The sequence below is a fragment of the Syzygium oleosum genome, unplaced genomic scaffold (genome assembly GCF_021117445.2).
Source record: "Syzygium oleosum isolate NSW1041296 unplaced genomic scaffold, Sole_v2.1 Sole_v2.57, whole genome shotgun sequence".
Lineage (NCBI taxonomy): Eukaryota > Viridiplantae > Streptophyta > Magnoliopsida > Myrtales > Myrtaceae > Syzygium > Syzygium oleosum.
Genome location: NW_026607541.1, coordinates 202,198 through 208,386, shown reverse-complemented (window position 1 = coordinate 208,386; position 6,189 = coordinate 202,198).

Here is a 6,189-nt window from a genome sequence, read left to right as displayed (position 1 = left end):
AGACCTGCTAGTTTGTAGGGATAGACTACAAACAGCAGAAATTATATCACGTTGGAAATCTGAAGTAGATATCCACTGTAATTTTTGTATGTCTAGTCTGAAAAGCAGAAAACATCTATTCTTCCAGTGCACCTGGACCGGAAGCATTTGGCGTACTATTCTTGCACAATACGGAATTCGGTGTCCTTTAGGAGGATGGAATGATGAACTCAAATGGATGATCAGGGTTACCAAAGGCAAGGACTTGGTGGCGAGACTTCAGAATCTTTCCTAGCGATCATATATTGCATTTGGATGGAGCGTAATCGTCGACGCTTCCAACAAAAGTCAAATGATGCTCTTATCATTTTAGCTAAAGTTCGCAAACTTGTCACAGGGCGAGCTTCGCATTACAAATCTTTTAGACCATCCCGGACAAATGAAATATTGGCTACTATATGGAGACTCCCTCACTCCATTTTTTTGGGATCTTAGTTCTATTTGTAATACTGGGAAATGCCCCTAAGCTTCTGTACGTCATCTTTAAATACTACTTACATTTTACACAAAAAAAAAAAAAAACATTCCGTGTGTAAGCGTGGTGATCCAGAGGGACTAGTTAAATTTTTTGAACTTGCACTGCGTATACATGGTGGTGATGATACTTCAATGTTAATGGAAGCGGGTATTGTCTTTTGTGTTTCAACATGGCTCGGAGGAACTTATTATTCTATATAAAAATGTTTGAAGGAGACACTTTTCGAAATTGTGCTTGAAGTGATTTCGCGGGAATATGCTTCTTTCCTTCCCTTCATGAATAATGTACGTCTTGGTATCCAGTTTGATCATTCACGTTCAAGAAAAATTGTAAAAAAGTTTGATGTTGGCTTTCTATACCCCCAAGTTCTTCTGTTTTCATAAATTCGATACCCATAAATTCGATGCCCGGATAACATTAAATGAAGGGAGGAATGTGTGTAGATTATTATGGTCAACACCTATTGATAGGACTTCCCATCTATTTGCAAACCATTATGTCAAGCACTTATATTTCTAATAACGAAATCTAAAGTTTCATAAACATTCTCAATTCTTGGATTTCCTAGTTCCCTCGATGAAAATGACATTGCGCCAAAATCATTGCAGTCTTTTTATTCTCGAGGATAATCAATGTCGGTGGTTGAAGACTATTCACTAAGGCTACTGTGTTACGAGACATTACACATCATGAAAATTGACTTATACGAAACAATGCTCTAAAAGCAGCTCATCTTTGTCTACGAGTGAAAATCTAAGTGCCAATCAAACCAATGATATAACAAACCGGGTGGTGAGTCACTGGAATTTGGCCGGAATCAGCAATTTCTATCTCGGCCCCAATTTGCCCCATTTTTTCAGTTCAATCAAAAACCCACAAAATTCATCAAAACAGATATTTAATTACGCTTTGATGCCAAATGTTAGAAAATTCTAAAAGACTGAAGATCCCGATTACACATGAATGAACAAAAATCATGCATAATTAGGACTTATGTGGAAACATGAAAATTCTTTACTAATCTCCGGCCATTGATGAATAACCTAAATCGTCGAGCGTCGGTGAAGGGTATCTCCAGCCAATTGCCCTCTCAAACATCGATGGTGTGTTTTCTAATTGTAAGAGGGTTTGGCTAGGAAGATCCTTTTGTATCCATTCACACCCCTACATGACTTCTTCCATCAAGAAGTCATGTCTTTTGGGTAGTCACAAAATAACGGGCAGTTATCACGCAACTTAACATGGACAATAAACGTTAATGAAATTAACTGAACGTGGGATTACATTATTGATATTATAACAGCATAGCCTTTTGAAAAGACCAATATAGACATAAATCTGATTTCTTTTTAAGGAAAAAATATTTCATGGTTATTGAAATATTTGAAGCATGCTAGAGCAAAATATCAATGTGCATGAATTCTGCGATTTGTTACTTTTTAAGTATTAAGAACAACATTCGACCAAAAAAAAAATATTAAGAACAACCAGGATTATAGCTTTCCGTTAGCAAACCATGATTGAATGTCGGTCGTGTACTACTAGTAGGGAATCAAATGAATGTTAGTACATTACGACCGGATCTTTGTGACAAAAGCAAGTTGAAAATATATAATGAAGATGGAGGAGTTAAAATATGCTTGTCTCTATACATCATGGCGTCATAAATATTTAGCTCCAATTTATTGGAAAATATTCAACCGAAAGAATTGAGATCCTCACGCCTTACCAAAAAAAAAAGAATTGAGGCTCCGTTCGTTTGGCGGAAAATATTCTCCTTTTGGAAAATATTTTCCCGGAAGTCATTTTCCTGGAAAATGTTTTTCCGGAACATAATTTTCCGGTGTTCGGCGACCAATATGAAAACGTTTCGGAAAATATTTTTCGCCGGCGACCGGCGGCGGCGGCTGGCAACCGGCGGCGGCGGCGGCCGGCGACCGACGGCCAATGTCCGGCGTCCGGCGGCGGCGGCGGCCGGCGACCTTAGTGAAGAACAAGAAGAAGCTCTGGAAAATGATTTCCGCTTTTGAAGAAGCGGAAGTCATTTTCCGTAGACTTAGGCTATTTTGTGAGGGGGGGAAGGAAAATATTTTCCCACGGAAAACGTTTTCCGCCCCCCGAACACCGGAAAACCCGGAAAATATTTTTCGGGAGAATATTTTCCGCCAAACGAACGGAGCCTAAGATCCTCACCCACTTGCGCATAGCCGAGTTGGTGGGCGCTTTCCTTCCCTCAGAGAGGTTCTGGGTTCGAATCCCCACTCGGTTCCGTAATTTAAGTGGGGGGCCCTGGCGGTGGGTTGCTGGGCTAGTCCCCCCCGAGGTATAGGCGCCCCGATTACCTGTGCGGGCTTGTCCCCGGGGAATGGTGGCGGATCCTCGGTTAAAAAAAAAAAAAAGAATTGAGATCGTCTAAATTTATAAAAGACATATCATAAGAGAAGAATAAAGATTCATCGACATATAGACTTCCTGCGATGATGGTGGCATAGTGGTACGGGGCTAATACTCCTAGTGGCCTGGTGGTACTCGCTTGCAACTTGTAATTTTTTTTGGTGAATGAAATCTCAACCTTTTAGCATCTTGGTGAGTCTACAGCGATGAAGGTCGCCCACCTCAGATCCATAAGTTGCTAGTAGTGTGGAATATACGATCTACCTCGCGAAATTAATATTTGAATATTTTATGATAAGTTTGGGATCCTCATGGTAATACCTGTCGTAGAGGAGAAATTGGTACCATGTAAGGTTCAGAGTGTTGTATGTGTGTCTCAACGTAGAGCTGATTTTGATCAATGAACCTACTCGAAACGAAGTGCGAGGAAGCCCAAGCTTTGAGGCCTCTAGAGTACCCATTTTGGGGGTCTTAGGATTGGCTGATAGCTACCATTGGTCTTCCGGCAAAACCTCGCCAGGGGTTGCCGGAGGCCCGGGCAATGCCCAAGTAGCTACACCGAGTTTTGGCGTGCACCTACACGGGTTGATCCAGATGCCCGAAGGCATCATATTTTCAGGTTTTGCAAACTATTAAGTTGCATCTCCCGACAGGTTTTGATGAATTCCACTTTAGGGACTTTGTAAGGGTATTTTAGAGTTCTCTCAATGAGCATTTAGTGAAGACAACACTACGAGAGATTGAACCAAACATTGAGCGAACTATGTGCGCAATTAGAGGTAGTTTGAGAGACACCTATTGAGCTTTGCAATTCTCCATTTATTTATCGTTGTCACTCTCTCATATAGAACAACGTAATGTTTTGTGTTGGTTCTCTCTTTCTTGCTACTTATCTATCGAGACTGAACTCGTATCTTAAACAGATATTTTTCGAGGCAAACGTACAATACCCCAAAGTTTATCGGAGTTTTGTACTATTATTCCAAAATTAAAAGTATCAGTTGTAAATCATATTTCTAGACTTGCAACTTTCATTAGAAAATAACGAAAATTCAGATTCGCATTTTTTTGCATTTTCACCAGTCACCATTTTTTTTTCATGTTGTCTGCATAATAATGGTCTCTATCAGTTATAACTGCAGGAGATTTTGAATATCAATTAACTCAATGCCAAGTTTTGGCAAGAAAGAAAAAAATTAAAGTTACCATGTGAAGGTAATGAACTATACTCTAGGGGAGGTATCACTTTTGCTAGAGTTCGCAAAGCTTTCATGGTGTTTCACTCATAAAGTGAAAAATCTTTCACCCAAAAGGTTGATTTTAGTTTTTTGTGAGAAAGGGGTTATGTGTTGATCCTGGACAGGAAATTACTCGGCTCATAATTAAGGGAAAGTAAATAACAACTTCTGGAATATAAAGTGCAGGAATAGTGGATTTGCAAGGAACAAGATAAAATGAATAAAATAAACTATATTGACCGAAGTGTCTTTGAAAAGAGAGGGAGATTTTACAACATTCATCGTGGGTATGTATACCCTACTAACGACAATTACATACAAGGAGATCATAGGCATGTTTTTCATACGATGATAATCATTATCCACTAGAAATTACATCTTCCAAAGTCACTAGGATAATCAGCTGTCAATAGTATTAGAACCATCATTTGGTGTTGAAATCGACATATTATTCGTAAATTTTGCTTTGATGAACCATCAATAAGGGATGTCCAATATCAATGGTACTTGTTGATTACTCTACTCATTTATTGTTGACAATCTCTCTAATGAGATGTCAATCAATCCCTTGTAAATCAGCCTTTCTGTTTGCTGATAACCTTTGTGATAAATGTTAGTCATTTTGGTTCTCCTATCCATTCCCTTGGCAATCTGAACTTCGTTCCATCATAAAACTTTGGTTCTCCTGTTTTGGGTAGTTCATCCACAACCACAATAGCTAGTTGATTTCCTCGTTCCACTTCGATTGGACTGGCTTACATGCAGTTGATGCTTATGATGAATGTGAGAGGTGAGAAACACTCCAAAAGCCGCTGTAGGACTTGGGTTCAAGCTGTCCTGACCCCTTCTCATCAATGTACTCTTGATGTATGCGAAGAAGTGCGATCCGCAACTAAAGTTTAGACAGATTTCCAAGTTCACATCCTCCTATGAAGTAATCAAATTGTATTTTTAATCGTTTTCGAGTCTACTTTCGTTGCCCAACTCATAGATTGCAATTATGCCCGAAGCCCTAGCGTGACTTCGACCTATAATGTCACAAACCTGATTCCCATCGCCACCAGCCATGCATGCTTCACTTTAGCATCTTTGGCTGAATTATTCTGGCACCACCTGCGACAGATGGTCTGAAACGACGAAGGTTGAGCCGATTTCTGAATTGCAATGCTTGTCCAAGACTTCCTGCTTCAGTCAATCCCAAAATGCGTACAAATCCGAGATTAGCAGACCTTTACCAAGACACACTGATGTAGGAAGAACAACGTAAGAAAGACGAGAGACGAGAACATCAAGAGAGGGACCACGCGTTTTTATAGATGAGCACATACAAGAAAGATCGCTTCTAAGATGGAAGGTCTGATTTGTTTAAGGAGTCTCCATTAAGAGTTGATATGCTTTTACATCAAATTAGGCATGTTATTTAAATTTTCTTATTTTATCCTGGCGAGCATAGCCTATTGGAAAGACCAATATGGACGTAAATCCGATATTTTTTTAGGAAAATAATTTCATGGATATTGAAATATAGGAAGCATGCCAGCTAAAAACACTCTGAAAATCCGAGCTAAAATATCGATGATACATGAATCCTGTGAAAATAGTTTGTTGTCATAGGATCCAAACTAGCTTAAAATGAATTTGACATTCTGATTGGTTCAACAACTTAAATTTTGTCGAATTTAGGATCATAAATTTCCTTTGTTTACCCTAGCCTCTCCTCCTCTTAGTTTGCTGGGATTGGGTTATGAGATTTGCTACTCTTTAAGCACTAACAAACACCATAATATTGCATTTTTTCCCATTAGCAAACCGAAAGAATCGAGATCCTCATTTAAAGACAGATTATAAGAGAAAGAACAAAGATATATCAGCATATAGAATAGCCGACTGGCGTTGGTGGTTGCATAGGGTGCGCATGGAATGCATTCCGGAATAAAAATTCTGTTCCGGAATGCATTCCGAAACAGAATGGCATTTGTTAAAAAATTTCCGGAATGCATTCTGGAGCGATTTTTGCATTCTAGAATAAAAATACGTTTG